General features: G+C 49.8%; 1 protein-coding gene across 2 annotated transcripts in view; it reads left to right on the top strand.

Moving 5' to 3' along the window:
- The window catches only part of LGR6 (leucine rich repeat containing G protein-coupled receptor 6), a 113370-nt gene that overhangs the window by 12353 nt on the left and 77937 nt on the right, over positions 1 to 23080 (top strand). The window lies entirely within an intron of this gene.

The following is a 23080-nucleotide window of genomic DNA, read 5'->3' as shown; positions in this document are numbered from 1 at the left end:
AGAGGCATTTTTCAAAAGCTTTCAGACATAATGTTTCTTTTTGGGAAGTCGTTGTTCTGAACACAGATAATTATCAGCCAAAAATTGCTGGAAACCACCAGCAGTTTTCAATTCTGATAAAAATGCAATTCTCCACTTGAGAGTGTCAACAACTGTTGTTTTTTTGCTCCTTGTTCATTACAGTTTCCAGCAAGAGGAGTCAAATATCTCCAGGCAGTAATCCTCTGGGATCCCAGCAGTTCATCCATCTCTGTCACCCAACTCAGTCCCTTCTCCAGGGACCATTACTGTTACCTCCAAAGAGATGCAGATTGCTGCCTCTGGCCCGGGGTCCAGGCTATGTGTGGATGGGAACAGTATTTATGGAGCTGTCTGGCTTGTGCTGTGCTCCACAATGAGATTCAGCTCAGAGAGGAAGGATAAACCCCAGTTCAGATTGGTGCTGGCTGACAAAATCATGGTGACAGAGGGCAAAAAAATCAGAGGGGAAACTCAATTAGTAAAGCCCATGACTATCTGTGAGACTGCAGGAGCAGGAAATATCACCTGATGAAGCAGATGGGGAGCAGAGTCTCTCCTTCTGACTGTGTCCTGGGCTTTTCTTTGCAGGCAGCCCAAGATTAGGGACTTAACAGAGGGTTGATGAGGTTGTCCTATAGGGAAGGCAGGCCACCCTGGCTGAGTGGCTCCTTAAGGGTCATTGTGCTACAGTCTAAGAAAAAGGAGAGATCATAGAATCACAGAATCAACCAGGTCGGAAAAGACCTCCAAGATTGTTAAGTCCAACCCTTGATCCAGCCCCGCTGTGGTTCCCAGACCATGGTGCTGATGCCACATCCAATCATCCAATTCATCTTAAAAACCTCCAGGGATGGTGAATCCACCCCCTCCCTGGGCAGCCCATTCCAATGGCTGATTAATCTCTCTGTAAAAAATTTCTTCCTGCTATCCAACCTAATCTTCCCCTGGCACAGTTTAAGGCTGAGCCCTCTTGTCCTACTGCTGGTTGCCTGGGAGAAGAGACCGACCCCCACCTGGCTCCAACCTCCTGTCAGGGAGTTGTAGAGAGTGATGAGGTCACCCCTGAGCCTCCTCAGCTCCCTCAGCCTCTCCTCACAGCACTTGTGCTCCAGACCCTTCCCCAGCCTCCCTGCTCTTCTCTGCCCCTGCTCCAGCCCCTCCATGTCCTTCCTGATCTGGGGGGCCCAGAGCTGGACACAGCACTCCAGGGGTGCCTCACCAGGGCTGACTGCAGGGGAAGAATCATTTCCCTGGTCCTGCTGGCCACGAGAAGTGATGGAGTCACCACCTCTGGAAGTGTTCAAAAGATGTGTGGATGTGGCTCTTGGGGACATGGTTTAGTGGTGGCCTTGACACCACTGGTTGGACTCAATGATATTAGCAGGCTGTTCCAAACTAAATGATTCCAGGATTCTGTGATCCAGCAGACCTGAGAGGAGACCTGGTTTTGTCCTGAAGCAGCACTGGCATTCCTGTTAGGCACTGGGGGTGCCCCAAATCTCAAGCAGACACAGACTGTGCATGTTTGGAGCAGCAGGGCTAAGCCTTGATGGAGGATCAGACCATGACAGTCCTACCTGACAGGTCACCTTGAGAGCCACACTTCTCTGTTAGAAGCCCTTCCCCAGAGGAGAGTCAGGGCTGGTCCTGCCCTGCAGAGCTGTTAGGAATCCACACACCTGCTCAGGGAACAGGGAGCAGGGAAACCAACTGCTCAGCATCCTCCTCAAATGCAGATCCCAAGCTGTTGGGAAAGGAGCCTCCGTGCAGGTCAGGGCTGAGTGGTGACCTCAGGAATCTTTACCCTGTGGCCACCATAGCAGGAGCTCGTGGGGTCAGAAGGTGCTATGGGGACTTCCCCACTTGGCACACAGCAGTTTGCCCTTGTGGGCTTTGGAGTGGTGGGGCTGGAGAAGGCGTAACCTTCATCATCCTGGAGCCTGCCATGGTCCTTGATGGCCCCTGTGCCAGTGAAAGTGTTTCACTGTGCGCACGGAATTCCCTCAGCGGTGCCCCCAGAGATGTTTCCCAAGAAAGAACTGTTTCCCACAGATGGATCCTGGCAGCTCTGGGCTCTCAGATATTGTCATTTTGGAATATTGCTGGCTTTTAGCTGTTGCTCACACTGGTGCAACTTGTCTGGACAGGACAGGTGATCCTTTGGTGCATGAGCAGAGGGAGTGCCACTGAGTCACCCACAGGGCATCTGATTTCCAGACATGGCCCACACACTTCACTGATTTTCTCCCAGGAGACCAGGCCATAAATTCTGGGGTCACCCCATCATCAGTCCACATTGAAGGGAGGAGGCAGAGCTGCCATTCCAGGGCTTTCCACTGGAGCAGCAACCTCTGCAAAGATTCTGACATGCTACAGCTGCCAGGTTGCTGGGAGCAAGAGCTGCTGGATGGGCATCCTCTCTCATTCATGAGGAATAATCAGGTCGTTTTCCTACCTGGAGCCCTGGGAAGAGTGAACAGCAGGAGCAGCCTGATCCTGCAGTAGGGAGGGTCCTTGGCAGCTCTTTCCAGCTCAGAGCCCCTGCAGGTCCCCTCTTGCTGGCTGTTATGTGGTGGCAGTGTCCCTGTAAAAGCTGGCCAGGACTCTGGAAACCCAGACCAGGATTATGAGGACACATCACTAGAGCCCCAGTAAGGAGGTCCCATTCCCTTCTCTCTCCAGAGTATGGATTAGGCACAGGCTGCCTCACCCTGGAGTCCTGCCTCCCACCCTCCTCTGCCCCACACCTTTTGCCCTCAAGCAGCACCAAGGAGGAGCAGGGGGGAAGCCCCATCTGCTGCTCAAGCCATCAGCACCAGAAAGAACTGGGGAAAACCAGTGCTGAACACCCAGGCATGGATCCAGCACATGGCAGCAGGAGGTGGGAGTTTGCACAAGCTCTGCTCATGATTTCCCAATCCAGGAGAGCACCAGGGAACGCTGGGCCTGCCCATAGGTCTTGAGCATTGCCAGGGTAAACCCCCACCGTTTAAAAACTCCTTGTAATTAGTGAACCTTCCCATTACAAGTCACAATGGAACAATTCATTATTAGTGATGTGTGCTGGCTCTGCATTCCTCTGGCTCTGCTGCTCCTGCAAGAATGTGGGGACTGATCTAAATAGATGAACCCACCTCATCTGCATCGTCTTTGGTGTTTTAATAGTTCCAGGTACTGCTCCCTAAGTCTTTGGCAATTACCTGCCTCTCAATCCTCCACATTCACCAGCTTCCAGGTAAAACAGCCTAGTGGATTTGCACTGAATCACATGTGTCAAAAAAATAAAAAAGGAATTGGAAACACTGTGCTTGAGGGTCACTTCACTGTCCACACCACAGGAACCAGCGGGGACGTCAAAACATGAGCCTTCAGACTTCCTCCAAGTGTGTGAGCACTCAAACCGAGTCCTGCTGTCAAAAGCTTCCATTTCCCTCCCCCAAAATTCTCAGTGACTTAATGCTACCTGCAAGTTTCCTCAGTTTAAATCCGTTGTCTTTTGCACCTGTCTGGGGGCAGGTTCCCGGGTGGGTGGGGTGGAGGTGAGCGCTGTCCCAGGGTCAGCACTGGCAGCCGGAGATGGACAGACCTGGCTGAGCTGGTGGATGCACACCCTGCAGAGCTGCAGCAGGGTTTTCCAGAGGGAAGGCAGAACAGCAACCTCTGATCGTAGCAGGGTGCTGTGGCGTCCCAGGAACAGTTTTCTTTTCTCTACCTGGAGGGCACTGTGCCTGGGGTAGAGCAAGGCCACCTATTAAGAGTGTGCATCTGGTGGAAAGGGAGTTCTGCTCTCATGCCACTTGCACCCATCCCATCAGGGTGTCTCGCATGTTCTCTGTTGAGAGAGGTGCAAACCCTCCAACATGGACACCAGAGACCTGTCAGCCACGGGAATGAGGGTACTTTTGGCAGCCTAAGGTTGGGAGGATCTGCTTTAATGCTGTGTTCCTGTCTTACTGCCCATCTCATCCAGATTTATCCTAGAGACAAGACAATGAGTCACTGCCATGATTTCCTCAGTGGATTGTGATTGTGTCAGAGCTGTTCCTCAGATGGGATTTTATCTGTGGGACTTACCTCTTCTGTTTGTGTAGCACTCTGACCACAGAGCCTGGGCAATGCCAGGGCTCGGGGCAGAATGTGACCACCCCCTGATGTCATTCAGCCTGTCAGTGTGCAGGAACTCCTGGCTTTTCTAGAGACTCTCCTGTAGGCAGCTGGCAGGTCACCTTCATCCTTTACAGGTGTTTTACATGTTGCTAGTCTGTCATCCTTACAAGAACCTGCAAAAGGGAAAAAAAAAAAAACCCTACAAGAACCCATCTGACACTCAGAGACTGTGCTGTGGGTCTCCAGTGGGGCAGCTGGTGAAACCAGAGACAGAAATAAGGTCTATGGGATAGGAAAAGGCTGGATTCGAGCTCAAAGCAGGGGACATTAAGGGATTCATAGGCAGAGTTTTGAGGAGCTGTTGGCAGCTGAGTGTAGGAAGATTTTGGGATGGCCATCCAGGCATCCTGGAGGTACGACATTACTGGTGAGGGGTTCCCAGGACATAGAGCTTCCATAGGGACACCTTTCAAATCTGTCATGATGTGGCCTGGATTTCTTGGTGTCTGACAGATGGCAAATTTCCATTCAGTGGCATTCCAGAAGTTCTCCAATCTGCATAACTCCCAAAGCAAAGGAATGCTGCCTTATGTGTTCCCCCATAATCCAGTATTTCTTGGATTTCACACTCTGGAGGGTCACCGAGCTAGGTTAGAAGGAGGAGAGTGCTTTTTCAAATGTCTCTTCATGGAGATTCATGAAACAGAGAAAGAACTCAAAGCAGCCAGGATGTAATTTATTGGGTGGATCTGGGCAGAAATTGTGAAAGGTTCCCCACAAAAACAGCAGTTACATTTTTAGATGGGAGTGAAGTTTGTAGGTGTTTTGTCTAGACTGTCTCTTCTTTTGATGGAGTTGGAGACTCCCAACAATGAAAATCTGGCTGGGCTTTAAAGACTTCCTTTGATATTTTCAGAAGGGACTGTAAACCCTTCTGAACACAGACGGCTACGGAAGGAACAGTCTGGCCTAAGTGAGAAATCTGCTCTTTTGTAATTTACTGTGAGTGAAATAATTGATAGACCTCAACCTGTCAGTCCAGACAGTTGTACAGATAAATGAGAATGGAGGGATATTATGGGAAGCAAGATGAAATACACCCAGTCACTCAAACAGTGCAAGCCAAACTGTCATCCCAGAGTTTAGTTTAGTTTCTTTATTTACCCATTATCCTAAAGTGAATACACAGCAGTGAAGAACTCTTTTGTTTCCAATAGGAAAAGAAGTTCTTTCCAAAACATGGATGAAATCTGAAGCTTTCAGTTAGAAATCCCAGTAGGCAGCAAGTTTACAAGTTGAGAATATCTGAGCTGCTCCCTTAATAGTGGGAGGGTGGGCACAGGGTAAGAGGTGTATTGTCTTAATTCCCAGAGTTGAGCATATAAAATACACTCCTGGGTGTCCCCTAGAAATGCTGGGCTGGTCAAAAAAAGTTTGGTGAGAAGTTTCTAATCCCTGAGCAACCTTCTGTGTCAGAAATGTGACTTGCTCAGGCCTTGAACCAAACATCCCATTATGGGCTTCCAGTCAGGGTAAGAGCAGGCTCATGCTTGCATGTTCTAGAATGATGGAATCTCCTGAGCTGGGAGACCCACAAGAATCATTGAGTCCAATTTCTGGCCCTGTACAGGATACCCCACCAATCCTGCACAGGATCCTTCCCTTGCCTGGCTGGTGATGCTTTGCCTGGTGCCCCCCAGCACACAGTGCCCCTTTGGGCTGCCAGGGCACTGCAGATTCGTGTTCAACTTGCCATGGACCAGGACCCCCACTTCTCTTTCCCTGGGGCTGCTCTCCAGCCTCTCATTCCCCAGTCTGTCCGTGCATCCAAGGTACTCCATCCCAGCTGCAGAAATCTGGCACTTGCTCTTGTTAAACTTCATGGGGTTGGTGGGTGCTCAGCCTGGAGAAAAGGAGGCTTTGGGGTGACCTAATTGTGGTCTTTGAGTACCTGAAGGGAGCCTGCAAGGAAGATGGAGAGAGACAATTTACAGGGGGATGGAGGGACAGGACAAGGGGAAATGGCCTCACACTGACAGACAGTAGGTTTAGATCAGATTTTAGGACGAAATTCTTCCCTGTGAGGGTGGGCAGGCCCTGGCACAGGTTGCCCAGGGAAGCTGTGGCTGCCCCATACCTGGAAGTGTCCAAGGCCAGGTTGGACAGGGCTTGGAGCAACCTGGGCTAGTGGAAGGTGTCCCTGCCCATGGCAGGGGGGTGGAATAAGATGAGTTGTGAGGTGTCTTCATACCCAAATCATTCTATAATTCTATCATTGTCCAGCCCTCTCATCTGTCTGGGTCTGAGTCTGCAGGCCCTCTTTGTCCTCGAGGGAGTCAACAGCTCCTCCCAATGTAGTGTTGCCCAGGAACTCACCTTGCTGTACCTTCAATTCCTCCATCCAAGCCCTTTATGATGACATTTAAGAACATATTGCAGAGGTACCTTGCTCTGGTTGAAGTCTAAGAGCTGTGAGTAGGCAAAGTCATCGTTCATGTGGCCGTGGGACCTAAACAGGACCTAAACATGACAAACTCCAGATGATTTTAAATCTGATCTCCAGGACTGCAGACCAGAGCTGATTTTAATCCAAAGCCTGCTTTCTGCCTCCTTCTTAACAGGCAAGAATGCAAGGTGGTGAAATGAAAGATGATAATCAGGAAATGAAGTGGGTTAACAGTGGTTGAGTTTTGCTGTCGTGGTGCTTTATCCTCCTCAGTGTTCCCATCCTTGGCTGGGCAAGAGTGGCTCTCCTGCAGGTAGCTCATCAATTGCAGCTAATTATCCTGAATTCAGCTGCTGTCATCACTAAAAATAACTTGTGTAGGGAGGAAGCTGTGGTTGAAAGGTCTTTACCTGAGCCACCACTACTCCACCAGCACAGTGAGAAACATCCGCTTTCACAATGACCCGATGGGAAGGGCCTATGGGTATTTTGAATGGGACAATTAACAAAAACCTGTCCAAAATCATCCCATGTTTCCTCAGGAACCAGGGCATGATTTATCTCCACCTAAAATGCACCTCTAAAACAGGCTGAATCACACAGTGAAAGGACTGGTTCCTCTTCATGTGACAATAAAGGAAAATCCAAAGCCTTGCTCAGATGTAAGACACGTACATCACAGGCTCCTAAACTGAGGAGGTGAGATTCAAACACCCCCCTCTTTCATAAGTCCATAAATGGGAAGATCATTTGGCGAAGTCTTTAATTAATTGACGATAAAAGCTCATGGAGCTAAGAAGGCACTGAAACCTCGTAACTGTCTTTGGCGTGGCCGAGTCTGTGATTTCTCAGGGTTCATTTCCATTGCCCCTGGGGAGGTGAAGCAGCCCAGGGATTTAATAAATGGAAGACCTTTCAGAATTTTACCTCTCTAATTTGGTATATGAGTTTGTGACAACTCAGGCACTCTGGGACTGATTTTACAAGCTGCTCAGGTTGGTTCCTGCCCTGTGAAAAGAACAAGTGCTGTTGTCCAAGAATGTTATTATAAAGGAATCTAGTAAATTTCTAAAAAAAAAACCATAATTAAACACTTTGCAAGGTAACTGCAGCATTACATAGGCCAAAGGGCATGACCAAATGCTCAAAGTGTCTGTCTCTAGTCCAAAAGATCATCCTGGTATTATCTTCTGAGGATTCTCTTGCCAAACTTCAGATGTCTCTGAGTTGCAGTTTTGTAAAGACACACTCTGCAATCCAATTTTTGAGATCAAGAGTAATGTTCTCTCTTCTCACAGCCCTTACCTGATTTCCAAAACCTTGATGCATGATGGAAATAAACCATCCTACTTGCACACACTGTTGTCTCATTCACCCAGGCTGGGGCAATGCCAGTGACCTTCCTCCCAAGATTTTGGTGTGCCTTCTGATGACACATTGATGGAGACAAAAATCAGAAATAAATAATGTTGTTCCCTTATTCCAGAGGGCTTTATGAGTTTTGGGACTGTGCAAGGGGAGCCAGTCCTCTGTCCCCCTTCACATGATTGGAAAATTGGACGAATGAGCCAGACAACATTTAATAGCCAATTAATTTTGCAGTGTAACTGCAGCTATCAGTAATATTTCCAACACAGAAGAAGCAGACAATCCAACAGGCCAAAAGGTGGCAGAGGTGGGAAGAGCTGCTCAAACACAGGGCCATCACCATATAATTAAATCATTTCCTTTGTTGTTCCCTGAGAACAGGCTGTGGGTGCTTCCCTCAAAGCCATTCTTAACGTGGACAAATCTGAGAACAAATGGATAAGGCAAATAACAAAAATTGTCAGATGAGACTCACACAGCTTCTAAAGGCATCCAAATTTGAGACTGCTGACCTGCTAATCATCCTGCTTAGCCCAGTGCTTGAACCAGTTCTGCTGTCTGAAAAATGCAAAGGGACAAATGCAACACCAGCTCTTGAAAAGTCTGCTGGGACAATCCAAGGAATCACAGACCCTTAAGCCCATCAGGTGGAGTGAAGGTAGAAGTAAGGAGGAGAATTAGTAGATTAAATTATAAAGGGTAAATGTGGTAGGAGATAAAAAGAGGAGAGTCTGAGAAGGGAAAACCGTTCATTGAAGGTGCCAACAGGCGTCTGGTCCAACACACATTAGTTGTCAAGAGTCTCCAAAATGAGCCCCCATCGAAACCTCTTTAAGGAATTCAGTTGATGTGGGCTGATAACTGGTCAAGAGAAAGGGGATGAAAGAAGGCTCAGTGGGCATTTTGAGAGCAGAGGGCAGGAGGGACCGAGGTCTGGGAGAGCATCACCGAAATCTGTGCCTCTGCCAGGAGATGATGACAGAGCCTTGCCAGGAGAACAGAGCAGGGAGAACTCAGTTTTGAGAAACCCAGGGACAAACTGCTCCCTGTGTAGCACACAGCACGCAGCAGTGGGCTGCACAAGGTGTTATGACCTCATGGGCAGGAGTTCATGGGGGCAGTGCAGGCAGATTGATGAACGTGTCAGCTTGGTCCTCAGGGTGATCAAAAAGGCGGGGATGGCAGGGAAGCTGCACCAGATCTAGTCTATAAAACTATGTGGTGGGTCCACTGAAGTGAAAAGGGATGACCAGAGGTGGTGACTGCCCTCTCTCTGATCTGCAGTGAAATACATATCCCATAGGTTCAGGAGCCAGAGCTTAGAAAAGAGATGGCAGAAGAAAGAGCAGATATGATTCTATGGAATAGCCACAAATCAGTTCCTTGCACCGGTCTCGAATCTCTGCCTCCCTTGCTGACTCCAGCAGGTCCTGCTTTACTGCCCCAGCCAGTTCCAGATGCTTTTGACTCAGGAGCTAGGAAAATGTTCATTTTGCCAGGCTTTTCCTCCTGCTGCTGCTCTGAGCAGTTCCCACGCTGTGAACACGCAGTTTTGTGGCAAGATTCAACTTCAGCAGGAGTTTTCAAGCCTGCTGTGGGTGCAGTGCACTCTCACCATTTGTGAACCGACTGTGAAATTATTATAAAAGCGAATGTAACTGAAAAAATAAAATGGATGTCAGTGTAATGATGATAAAAGGATGGGTCACTGGCCCCATCATGATAATGACACAGAGTAGATATGTCAGGTTCTGCTATCACTTCCCTGACTCGTCAGCCTTGCCAAAACATTGATAACTTCACAGGGGCCACGTCTTCTGCTTCCTTCCTCCCGTTCCATCCTGGGCCGGAAAACCCCAGATAAATCCTGGGAGTGATCTCTGTCGGGGTTGATTTTTAAGTGCTCGGTGCTGGGGTGCTCAGAAATGGAGCCATTGTTGACAGGTGCTGCTGGTGCCGCTCCCTTATGAAATCCAGGCTGTGCTGAGGTGCCTACAAGGAAACTGAACTCTTCTGAAAATCTGGCTGCAAAACAAGCAGCTCCTGGGATATTTTTTTTCCAGGAGAGTTCTTCAGAAGAGCTGCTCAATGGGAGAGGGAAGTTTCTGGTTTAGGTTTTGGGCGGTTTGTTGTTGGGGTTTTTGTTTTTTTTTTTCAATGGAAAAATGTTCTTTTGTCCTCAAATTGAATATTTCCTTCAGAACATTGTGGTGTTTGCCAGGAATCTCAAGTTTCCACTGGGAAAGTTGAATCCTGATGAATTGACTGGCGTCCTCCAATGCCCAGTCAAAGCACTTGGTCTGGTCAAACAAAACCATATTTGGCCTCCCAGTGACTCTGAACTATATAATGGGAGGCACCTGCTTGGACCTGCAGCTCAGATAATCCCACTAACAGGTTTCCTAATTGGACCCCCAGAGTGTCTGTGATGTGATAAAGACATTAATGCTGGAGGTCTGGTTCTCCACGTGGAAAACAGATATGTGAGGAAAGCAAATATTGTATTTCAGGTTTTGCTGCTTTTCTGAAAAAAAAAAAAATATATTGGGAATACTTCAGTCGGCCTTGATCAGATTAGCTGGCCTTTCACCAGGTCCTTTCTGGTTCCTGGCTGGTGGTCTTTGTAGGTGGGGATGGACAAACTGTAGGAAACAGGAAAAAAAAAAAATCCTAGAAGAATATATTCCAATTGTTCTCACAAGCTGAAAAGCAGGAGCATTTGTTCTCAGTTGAAGACAGTGTTTTGTCTGAACTGCTTTCAAACAATTCAATCTATTTAACTGTGTCAGCTTGCATGAAGAATGATGTATTCTGAGAGCCTTTGTGAAACCAAGCATTTTAGCATTTTCAGAGTTTTGCAGCCTTTGCCTCCACAAATAATTGGAAAACCTGATGCCTGTTTGCCCAGTCTCAAAGTGTCATTCTACAGGCGTATTTGGCAAAGCAAATATTAGTTGTTCAGCCTGGAGAAAAGGAGGCTTTGGGGTGAACTGACTGAGGTTTTCAAGTACCTGAAGGGAACCTACAAGGAAGACAGAGAGAGACTGTTTACAAGGACCTGGAGTGACAGGACAAGGGGGAATGGCTTTACACTAACAAGAGAGTAGATTTGATTAGATATTAGGAAAAAATTCTTCCCTGTGAGGGTGCTGAGGCCCTGGCACAGAAAAGCTGTGGCTGCTCCATCCCTGGAAATGTCCAAGGCCAGGCTGGATGTAACTCTGAGCAACCTAGTCCAGTGGAAGGTGTCCCTGCCCATGGCAGGGAGTTGGAACTAGATGAGCTTTAAGGTCATTTCCAACCCAAATTCTAGATTCTGTGATTCTAGAATTCTTCTGGGGCACTGGTGGATGGAGAGGCTGTGGCACACTCCCAGCCCCACTTCAGAAAAACACCCATCATAAGCAGCTCGATCCAGCCCTGCCAACTGCCAGGAGCAGTGTGGGGACCACTCAGAGGACCCTGCAGGAACACTGACCTTTGATTTGTGGCTGATGGGGAACATTTTGTACAGTGGAACTGCATGAAATAAAAGCAAAATCACACTGGAGTCGGGTGGGATTGCTGGACCAGCGTGGGGTGATGCTGCTTGTCTCTGTCATCCAGAGAGTCCTCCTTCCACCCTAAAGAACCACAGGGACCTGGAGCAAGTCAGGCCATGGCTCTAAAGATAGTTTGTGCAGGATCAGGCTGCCAGCAACCATTCCAACCATGATAAGGTGTCTGCCCGTACCCCAAGGTGTGTGGCCACATCCTGAGTGGGAAGGCAGTCAAACCTCAAAGTATTCCCTGGATTACCCACACAAATGCCTCAGTCTCTGTGTCCAAGGTCAGCTCCACTCAAAGAGGGCAGAGGAGTCACCTGGGGCTGAGTGTGCAGCCAGAGCCTTGCTGTGCAAGTAGCATCCAGCTTCTCTCTGATGCCCCTTTCTCTGGGCTACAGGTGAAAGCCCCCCTAGCCCACACTGTACAAAAAGTGCCAGGTAGCAGTGCAGGTGAGTTATTTACCTGTCCTGGAGGAAACAGAGGACAAGGTGTCACGATCCTGCAGTGGGGCTACAGAGGACAAGCAGCCAACGCCTGTCAAAGCACCAAGCAGAAGGAGGAGCAGCAATTCCAGAAGACAAATTAGAGGCTAATCCTGTGCTGTCCTGCAGCTGCCTCATAGCCCTGCGTCCAGCCTCCACCTCCTGCACCCTGCAAGGCTCCTCAGGGCATGCCACATGGGATGTGCCCTGTCACATACCTGCCCAGAGCTCCCCAGCAGCTGCTCTCCTCTGCTGCACTCAGCCCTTCAAACACTTGGCACAGATCTGGTGGTCAGCAGAACAGGTCTGGTGGTGTAGCAGTGGAAGGAAGAGGTGATGATCAGACCCAAATAAGATGGGATGCCGTCAGGGCTGCCCAAAAGCCTGGTGTCTGCTCCTCACTTGGTTATCCTCAGTCTCTCATGGTCTGCACCAGCGCCTAGACTCTGTTTTCTCATCAGAATGTGCAGTTTATTTTAAGGAAATCCTTCTGTTTCTCCTGCTTCCAGTAATCTTATCTAGCATGACTGGGATGTGGAGCCTGGTCAGAACTTGGCTTGAGAGAGAGGGGACTGCAGATGGAAGAACTCAAACTCTGAAGAACTTCATCAGTTCACAGGTGCAGCTCCTTGTTCTTCCAGACTACCAAAAATGCAGACTATGCCTCAAAACACAGACATTGCTGCAGCTGCTTCTCATCTCCTGCACAGATACTGTGCAGATTCATATTTGATCTCCCAGGACCTTGGTCTTTCCTGGGAAGAGCAGTGCATTGGGCTGTCTAAAGGAAAGGTGAGGCTGCTCATATCTGGCTCCAGCAAGCTGCAAAGCTGGAGAGGGCACCTCCTTTGGCAGCCATTGACCCTTAATCCACCAGGAAACAGGCAGGACCATCAAGATTGTTGGGAATAATGTAGAGATGTTCTCCAAAAGCCTGGATCTTGGTAGCACAGAATATTTTCTTTCTGATGCAGATCAGTGCCTGACAGTGCATTGGGACAACACAGAGGGAAACAGAAGATGCCCACCATGATGATCTACCACCCTTTAGGGGCTGTTTGCCGCTTTGTTGCCAGAGGACTAGGCAGTTTGACCTCAGGGAAGATAGCTTTTGATTGTCTAGGCAGCAATCCCCTTCCAGGCCCCTCTCTGAAAACCACCACACTGAGGGGTCCCCAGTCCTCCCCAGCATGACCCTGACCAGCCTCCAGCCTGAGTGACACCTGCACCAGCAGGCTGGAAGCCTCTGCAAACCAGACACCCCCGCACCAGAGCAGCCTCCTGGAGATCCCCTCCCCACCCAGCTCTCCTTGGCCCTTTCCCTGCTTTGTTCTTCCGTATTTTAATGCATCGGATGTTACTCAAACCCACTGAATTGTTCTCCCCTTTGTGCTGGGGCAGACAGACAGGCTCCCCAAACAATAGGCAGGCTTCGCCGGTGACTGGGAAAGAGAGGTGGAAGATTTACTGCCGTGGGGGAATTGGCTGGGGGAATTGGAACTTTCTTTGCTTCCGGAACTGCCTCCATTGTCCTGCCCTGCCAGCAAAGCAGAGCCAGGGAGGGTCCCGACAACAGGGTGCAAGGTTTACCTTCTGAGTGCCAGCTCCATTCACAGATGGGAGCCAGAACCTGAATCCTTGGGCTGGGATGGTTTTCTGCCTCTGGGCAAAGCTTACCCCACCTTGCTTTGGCGCTTCTTCTGCCAGATTTCTCAACCGTGTCTGGTTGGCGACCCCCCCTCTCCCTTATTCAGAGCTTAAAAATGTCCCAACCCTATTTCATTTACCCCACCAGGAAGAATGAAACGTCTCCCTGATGCCTCTGATAGCGCAGGAGGACACGACAGGCAGCATCACCCGCCAGATCACACGGGCGCGTGGGTGCGTGGCGAGGCCAGCGGGAAGTCGGGGCGAGAGGTTTGAGGCCTCGTGGGCTGCGTGGGGGTGAGGAGGGACCTGTTTTTTCAGCCAGGGGAAAAAAAAAACACAACACACTTTCGCAACTTGCAACTGCCCACATGGTGTTTTTGCAATCCCTTCCCTTGGTGGTGAAGGGAAATGCTGCGCCGGCAACGCTGAGGCTTCATCGCCCGTTTTGTTGGGATCCACGACTTCAGGCTGCCACGTTGCTCAGATTCTTGACTGCTCCAGACAGGTGCTATGTCTTTACTAAACAGCTGATTTAAACCAGTATGGGCCCACTGGCTGCAGCCTGTCCTGAGTTTTCCATCTTCCTGAGGTTGTGGGCTTGGATGTGCTTAGGTCACTGCATAAGTGAGCTGGTGAGAAAACTAACGAGAAGCTTCAAGATGGTGTGTGCTGGAGGCCCTTTAGCACTGCCCTACACAGACATTGCTGTCATTCTACCATTCTGTCATTCTGTGTTTGGAATCTGCCCTGATGGGGGGGGCTGAGCGTGGACAGACAGACCCCACCTGATCCCTCGGGGTCCAGCAGTGCCAGCAGCAGGACCCCAGTCTTGGAGGCACAGGTGGAAATCTGTGGACAACACACAGCTAAAACAGCGTTTTTCCCTGGCCATTGTCAAATGACTGAAGCCAACACCCCTGTCTTGCTGCCAGCACCACAGCATCCCAACACAGGAGCCAGCAAGATGCACCCTGCTGGGGGGGCTGGTGCCCACATGCTATGACTCATGGGCCAAAGGGAAAAGCAATACCCGGTTCTGCTTGAAAATCGAGGTAACCAGGGAAAGTAGAGTGCTGACACTACATCAGGGCTTGGTTTCCCAGCTGATCCCAGCCCTGGTTTTCCCAGGGGGCAAGCCCAAGCTTGGGTTCAGAGGGTGGCTCTGAAAGAAGCACTTGTAAGAACAGGGCAGCGATGGTGAGGAGAAACTTGGCCTCATGGTGCACCTCGAGCCAAATGGGAACATTCACAGAAGCCCACCTTCTCATGTCTGTCAGCCAACATTGCAACACAGCTGGCTCCAGAGCTGGCTAGAGCAGTGTCAGAGACGCCAGATCTGAGCCTTCCACCCATTCCAGGCATGAGAACACAGCCCTGGCTGTTCCGGATGTTTACGACACCGAATTGTCTTTGCTGGTTGGTCATCATGGCTGGGAGTGTTTAAAAAGTGCCATTGAAACACAGGTTTCTGTGGAATCACAGAACCATTTAGGTTAGAAAAGGCCTCCAAGGTCATCGAGTCCGACCCTTCCCTCAGCACTGCCATGTTCACCACGAACCATGTCCCCAGGTGCCACATCCACACAGGTTTTGAACACTTCCAGGGATGGTGACTCCACCACTGCCCTGGGCAGCCTGGGCCAGTGCCTGACCATCCTTTTTCAGGGAAGAAATCTTTCCCAATATCCAGCCTGAACCTCCCTTGCTGCATCTTGAGGCCGTTTCAACCTTGTCCTGTCCCTTGTTCCTTGGGAGCAGAGCTGCACCTCCACCTGGCTCCACCCTCCTGTCAGGGAGTTGCAGAGAGGGAGAAGGTCCCCCTTGAGCCTCCCAGCTCCCTCGGCTGCTCCTCATCAGAGCTGTGCTCCAGACCCTTCCCCAGCCCTTCTCTGGACAAGCTCCAGCCCCTCAATATCTTCCTGGTCATGAGGAGCTCAGAACTGACAGCAGCACTGAAGGTGTTTACAGGCTCTTTGTGACCTTGCTAGGACTGAGCTGCCATCCTGACCACCCCCCAGCAAAGCACTTCTGAGGGTAGTGGGAATCTGCAGAGGTGAAAGTAGTGCTTAAAGCAAGACAGGGTACAAGGAATCTTTCAGAACATTAACTCAGGGAGACCTGCATGCTTCATCTCCACAGAGCTTTCTAACAAGTATTTGAGAAGCAGTCCCTCTCCACGAGGCCAAGGATTTGGGCATAAAGCCACCTGCTTGCCTCTGACGCATTGAAGTGCTTGTTGTCCTCTGACCTAAGATCTTTTTTCCCCTTCTGGGTGAGAGAAATCAGTTATCACTGGAACAAACAGTTTGCTCCAAGGAATCCCAGGCAGGAAGACACAGGCTCCTCATGGAAGTTTTTTCCCATTATTTCTTGCCAGCAAACCCCTTGTGCTTTTCCAGGAACTTCAGAGGATCAGTCCAGGAGTGCCAGATCAGGTGCAATCCTCCATACCCCAGTAACCAGATTCCTGCTCTTTGAGAGGCCCATGCACAGCTGCAGCACTGACATCAACATTTGGCAAGCCTAAATGTCTCGGGTGCAAGGGGAAGAAGCCCAACCTCCAAATGCCAAGCCCTGCTCCTTCTGCCAGCTCCTTGTGGGTTGTTCCCTCCCCGACACTTGAGCCACCTCTCCGTCTTAGCACGTGGGGTTTTTCTGATGGGGACACCTGCAGCTCTGGAGATAACACAGACACCTCAAAGCAGAGAAAATACAGGACATCATCAGCTTTCCATCGGGGAAGCAGTTGAGGAACAGCTGCTCAGGAAACATCTTCTGTGTGTAAACACAGCCTGGCACAAGGCGCAAGGTCCCTACAGGGCCGTAGACCTTCCCTGTGGTGGCTGGGCTTGGCACCCATGCTGGTACCTTCCTTGTGAGCAGGAGAACGATCCACTGATGATGTGCAGAGAAGCCACACTTTTCCCTCAGTGACAATTTCCTCAGCCAAAACTGCTCCTCAGAAAAGGCAGAAGTTTCCAGGCAGCAGGCATTTATGGTCAAATTTTTCTGAATGAAAACATGAGTCTGAAGAGGAGGATTTTGTTTCAGTTGGTGTTTCATTTTACTCCTGATTTTTTCCAAATTCAGCCTCAGGTTAGTTTGTGCAGGTGCTGCCTGTCATTAAATATTGCATTGTCATGGCTAGGCTTTTCGTGAATGAAATGTTTTGATGTCAGCATAAAGCATTTCAATTAGCCATTCAGACATTTCCAACTACAAAATTCATCAGGTTTCGTCCCTTGTAAGATATTTCCAAATTTTTCCTGTTTCTTCCAGGTAGTGACAGAAACAAATTACACTGAGATTCAGCATTGCACCAACTCCAGCCCTCTAGTTCACCTGTAGTGCTTTAGTTGCTAGGACTTTGGGATCGAATTCTCCCCAGGGCAGTGGTGCTGGCCAGTTTTTGAAGGATTATTCTGCTCTAATGGTTTGGAAGTTCACCCCTGAACAACTACAGGACCCTGATAAAGTGACAGAACATTTGCAAGGAGAATGCTGTGGCAAATCCAGAGAGGAGCAACTTATTGCTGCCTGCTGGGCCCTGGCTGCTGTTTGTCAGACACTGCTTGTCACCAGACAGCACCCTGAGGGCAGGAGGAGGAAAGCAGAGCAACAGGCACTGTGGCCACTCAAACTGCAGCTGAACCAGAGGAACAATCCATGCTGGTAACAGTCACCCCTGCACAGAACAAGAAATCCAAGACCAAATCAGTTTGCACAGTGAGGGATGAAGAGAAGGAGGAAGCTCAGAACAGGAGGGAGAGGCAGGGTCAGAGATAATCACAACATGAAACCAGAGAGTAGGGAAGTCAAGCAATTGGGATCCCTGTCCTGGGATGACCAGGGGATTGGGAAGAGGATGGAAACTCTCAGCCTCTGAGGTGACTGTTAAGAGTGAGGGAAAGGTGTTCTCTCAAGGATGACCTAACAGTGCACTGAGACAAGTGGAACACCACAAGGAAAGGCATCCAGTGCCTGAGAGAATCAGCTGTGCTGGAGCTAATCCACAGGGATTCAAATCCAAAGCAGTCCCCTGTAGATCCAGAGGAGGTCCAGTGCACACAATCCACGGGGCAAAAGTTTCAGAGTCTCTGCTGTTGGGAGCAAGTGCCCCCCCTGCTCGAGAAAGAGGGGACACACCTTGAGATATCCTGAGGTTTAACCTGCGTGGCCACGAAGAAGACGTGAAGTGGGATGGAAAACCCACCTCTGCCCCAGCAGCATGGGTGATCTTGCAGAATTCTGCAACAGAAAAGAAAAATGTGGTTCTTTCCCAACATCCAAGTCAAAGCAGGCTGCTGCATTGGCTGCTCTGTCCAGAAGGTGAAAGAGGGAAGGGGAGGAGGCTCCATCAGCCTCATCCTCAGTTTGTTGTGTGAGACTCCTCATCTCCAGCTCTGTGTGAATGGGCACAGAAAGCACCAGGGCACTCATACACCTGCAGACCAGAAGATGTCAGTGCCTATCGTGCTCCTAAGAGCTGTATCCACCAGACAAGCCATGTGCTCCCTGGCTCCTCACAGCACAACTGCTTTCCCCTGTGATCTTCATGTTCCCCCCAGGGCAGCCAGGACAGCTGCAGAGAGGAGAAGGAGCCGAGGAGCAAAATCTCCATGAGTTCAAGGAGCGTTTGACGACACTCTCGGGCACGTGGTGGGATTGTTGGGGTTGTCCTGTGCAGGGCCAGGACTTGAACTGATCTTTGTGGCACCCTTCCAGCTCAGGGTATTTTGTGGTTTCGTGATTCTGTGACACACTTTTAGCAAAATTCACGATTTTGCCCTTTTGGAAAAAACGCCCTGGTGTTCTGATCCAAGTTTCATTCCTGCTGTCCCTCAGCCACATTTCCTGCAGCCTGTTCTGCCAAGTCACCCGCCCTTCTCCCTGCCCTGGGCTGTGCACCCCACACCTCCCTGCCTCCTTTGCTGCCAAAGGGGAGCCCTTCCCCTGGCAGAGTCTGCGTGGAGGGCACCTGAGCCGGTGCAGAGCCAGGGCAGGTACAGGAGGAGGAGGAGGAGCAGCAGGCAGAGTGGCCTCAGAGCTGTGTGCGCCGTGGGTCACTGCTCTCACTGCACAGACCCGACTTCTGAAGACCTCCTGGTGCAGGGATGGGCTTAATCTCACCCTGGCAAACTGGCTGAGACTTTATTGTTGAAACACCGTGGAGATCTGGGATAGGGCCTACACATGGGGGATGATCTGAGATGACTGATCTGTTTTCAAACGTGGAGAGGTGGGAGTAGAAACACGCTGTGCTCTTTGCCCATTGCAGCGATACGGGATGGAAGCGGGGCTGGTGCCTCCAGATATGGGGTGATGCAAATGAGCTCTTACTGCTTTGATCTCTTTATCTTCCCTTTCTCCTTCTCTTTATGGAGACTACCTTTAGAGGAGCTTTCAACCTGCAGGCTTTAGGGAAAAATTTCAGCTGGTTCTATGGCTCCAAGTACCATTCTACTGTCAGCCCTGGGTTTGCCCTGAGCAATTCAGGTATTTTGTGGGGACCTTGGAGATTTCAAGATAAAGAGGAAAAGAGATAGCAAGAACCTTTATGAATCACTCTAGTACAATCTGAAGAATTTCTGAAACCATCATTTATTGCCTTTGGGCTTCTTTTCTGGTGGTATGATGTGCGTTTTTACTGGATTCTAATGAGAGTGGCCAGGAGAGAGGGAGAGACACTGTTCAGCCCTCAGGGATTTCGGAGAGACAAGGGTGTTTCATGCCTTGCAAGAACAGGATAAGGATGGCAATTTTGGTCTGGTTTGTTTGGGTCCCCCAGAAATCAGACTGCTTGACTGGGAGGCCTTAATGCTGTAATTGTGCAATTAATTAATCAAGAGGATGCCAAGTCATTAGCGTCTTCCCACAGTCGTAAAAAAAGCTGCTCACCTGCCTGAGTTGTAAGGAAAATGTTTTTTTATGGTCCAGGAAGCCACATGTTCAGCACCAACCCTGAGAGGAGCTAGGCTGAGCCTGTGTTGGGAAGAGAGCACTTTAATATCCTGAATGTCTTGAAAAATATTAAGATATTCGTAGACTGGAGAAATTTAGGGGTTGAGAAGACAGTCACCATCTGTAGCTTCCTGTAGGCCCAAACCAGGGGGGCAGTCTGGTGTGTCCTTTGGGGTGACCTCACAAACGTCCGTGTTACTCAATACTGAAGGTCCTGTCCGGGGGCTTGGGCCGTGTCTGTCATCACTCCCAGGTGTTGCCACACTGCACTGGATTTCATGAGGCAGGAAAGAAGCCAAGAGCCCGTGGAGTACCCCACTGTGGGCTCTGTGGAGCTCTGGGAACAACGACCTGAGCTTGCAGAAACCTTGCAGAGCAGGATTGTGCTCGAAGGCAGCTATGAGAGCAGGAGGACACAGGCTCCTCGTTCTGCTGAGTGACAGAGGGACCCATGGAGAGCACCTCAGGGGACTGAAGATGGGGGGACCAGACTTGTTGCCCCTTTGGAGTAGAGAGAAGTGGTTGGGGAGTATCTTCTCTCAGCCACAGGTAGGAGCTGCTTTCTGTAGGACGTCTCCTGTCCTGGGTCAGCTCCCTGGAGAGGATCTGTCTGCCAGCTCTGTGCAATTTTCAGATCTGGACCAGACACACATCTGGCTCTGAAGGCTCTCTGCTTGGCCTTGGCCAAAACCCTATCCCAAAACCCTGTCACATTTGAACCCCCTTGGCTGAGTCTCGTTGTGTTGCCCTGGAGGCTCTTCAACCTGTGTCACTTTAGGTCTGTTGACTTCTGCTGTTTTAATTCCCATCAGAGTGAATCTCTGGGGAAACACTTTGCTTTTCCCCTGGGAAGAGGCATGTCAGGAGCTTTGAGGGTCACAGGCAGGGTTCATCTCTCCCCAGTTTTGTGGGCAAACTTGGAGTTCGTGAGAGAAGCACCAATCCTGCTGTGGTGTGACCTGGGGATAGGTCTGTCTTGGGCGAGTATTGCAGGGTGCCCTTCATGCAACCCCCTTATTGTAACATAAAAACCTCTCCTTTTGGCCCCAGAACATCCACGTCCACAAAGCCCTGCAGGTGCCTTCACCAGAGCTGAGTCTGGTGGGGCTGTGCACTCCCCACAGGGGCACCCATGGCTCTGTGCTTCAGAGCACCCAGCACCACAACCTGAATCCCACCTCCCCAAGCGGCGATGCCACAGATAAATCCCTTTGATCTTTAAAACTCACATCATTCCTTAGCTGGAACTCTGTGATCACCAGCAGAGAGCATGGCAGGCAGTCCTACCAGGGAACCCAAAGCAGTGTGTGTGTGTGTGTCACCTCATTTTTTGGGAAAGGAAGATAGCTAATCAGGGAACAATCAAAGGTTGTTCATGAAAGAAGGTGACATCAAAGCAAATAATTTAAGGAACCCCTCGAGGGCCAGAGGAGTTGTAAGATCTGAGACTGAATCACATGAGCTCGGTTTCCATGAACTGTGTCTCAGTTTTCCTGCAGGTACAAGTTAGAAATGCTTACGATAAATGTTTAGAATGAGTTGGGGAAGGGGGGGAAGTTAAATCACGCTAATTATAGCCACGATGGCTTTGGTGCAGTACCATTTGAAAGCGTAGGCATTTATTTTCAACACCTAGTGCAAGAGGCCTTAAAAGACATTGTTTCTTGGGTAAGTGGTGTGATACCAGCAGAGAGTTTCAGTTTTGGGAGTAGTGGAGTAGTTCACTCTTCCGGCAGCATTTCAGAGCAGAGCCGTGAAGGATGATTTGGCAGCTAAAGGATTCCTGTTTTTATTTGATATCTTATAGAGAGGACAGACAGGCCAGTCACTGAGGAAGGGAACAGGGGGGCTCTGGGACAGGAGAGGGATGGCTTGCCCAAAACACCAAGCCTGTGTGATGTCATGAACTCACAGGCAAGAATCTGGACAGCTCTTCTGCAGGTCCTACACTGCAAACTGGGGTGAAGCTGCAGCACCCCATTTCTTCTCCTACCTTTCTAATTTCTTTTAGAGTTCAGGGGATTTGGGGGTTTGAATCATATCCCTTGTGCATTTCTGTAGTGCCTTATGTTTGGAGTGGGTTCTCAAGTACAAATGACAACAGTGTGCATAGATATGATGACCCAGCACTTGTTTGACTTCAGTGGACTCTGGTCACTCAAAAGAGAGACCTAGTTTGGAAAGTCAAAGTCATTGACAGAGCTAGGAAAGGTCAGAGGAGTCCCCAACCCATTTAGTCCATGAATCCTTAGTCCTTTTGCCAGATGCTGCAGAAAAAAAAAAATAATCCAACAAGGTTCAAATACCATGGGTTCCTTTTAAATTAACTTAATGTGGTTGACTGAAATAACCACCCCAAACAGTTGAAGAGATAAACAGCTTCTCTGATTGCTCTGACAGGAAGCACTTCCACTCTTGCCTGTGCTGGGGATGTACATAACACAAGAAACCTTACTAAGAGGAAAAGCACGAGCTTGGAAAAACACAGCAACAAGTCAACAACATCTTTAAATGAGTAATAAGTCAAATATTTACTCCCGCAACACTTCAGGCAACAATCCTGTGCCTCAGCTCTCACACAAGCATGGACAGCCTGTGGAGAAATATCTCATACTCTTGTGGCTAGAAAAAAAAATCACCAGGTCCAGGGCTGTACTCAGGAAGTTCATTTCCAGACCTGGGAGGAACTTGTTCTTCCATCACAGCAGCTGTCCTTGCACATCTCCTCCACGATGTCCTCACACCACAGCCAGGCCAGGAGCGCGCCAAGCAAGGTGTGATGTCCCTGGCACCACATTTGCCCTGCTATTCATCGGCTAGCAGACCACTGATAGGGTTTGCACTCTCAGGGTCCCCCTTTTTTCGAGGTTCTGAGTGCGGATGTGCTGCGCTCGAGTCCCGCGGGGCCGCAAACCGCCAGAGCGTTCAAACAGCCAGAACATCAGCAAAGTTTGAAATAAAATGACTCCAAGTGTTTCCTGGGCAATAACCTTAAAAATCTGGGCTGGGTTTCCTTCACTTCACCCAAAGAGATGGTGGGGAAGAGCCCCTCCTCTCAGACCTGCCCATGACCAGAAGCCCCAGGGGTGTAGGAAGGTGAGAGGGAGGGGAGTGGGGTTTTTTAAGAAAAGCCACATGCTGTGGAGCTGTGAGGCTACCACAGAGATGGGATAATGGTATTTCTCCTCTGCCTATTGGAAGATTTCTTCAGAAACCAGTGAGTTTTGTTCCTTTTAGGTATGGATCAAGGGGGAGAAAAGAAGTGTCCCAAGGCCAGGTTAGACAGAGCTTGAAGCAACCTGGTCTCGTGGAAGGTGTCCCTGCCTGGGGGATTGGAACGAGATGAGCTTTAAGTTCCCTTCCAGCCCAAACCATTTTGTGGTTCTATGATTCCAAATCGCATTTGACCTCCCACTGTCCTCAATCACACACAACCCCTGGCTGGGACTGATGCTGAGGGTCTGCACATCCCTGGAACCCACCACCCACTGTCCCCATC

This window comes from Empidonax traillii, unplaced genomic scaffold (genome assembly GCF_003031625.1).
Source record: "Empidonax traillii isolate 1590-97213 ecotype Southwest subspecies unplaced genomic scaffold, ASM303162v1 scaffold579:size954524, whole genome shotgun sequence".
NCBI lineage: Eukaryota > Metazoa > Chordata > Aves > Passeriformes > Tyrannidae > Empidonax > Empidonax traillii.
This window is presented reverse-complemented; position numbering and strand designations above follow the sequence as displayed.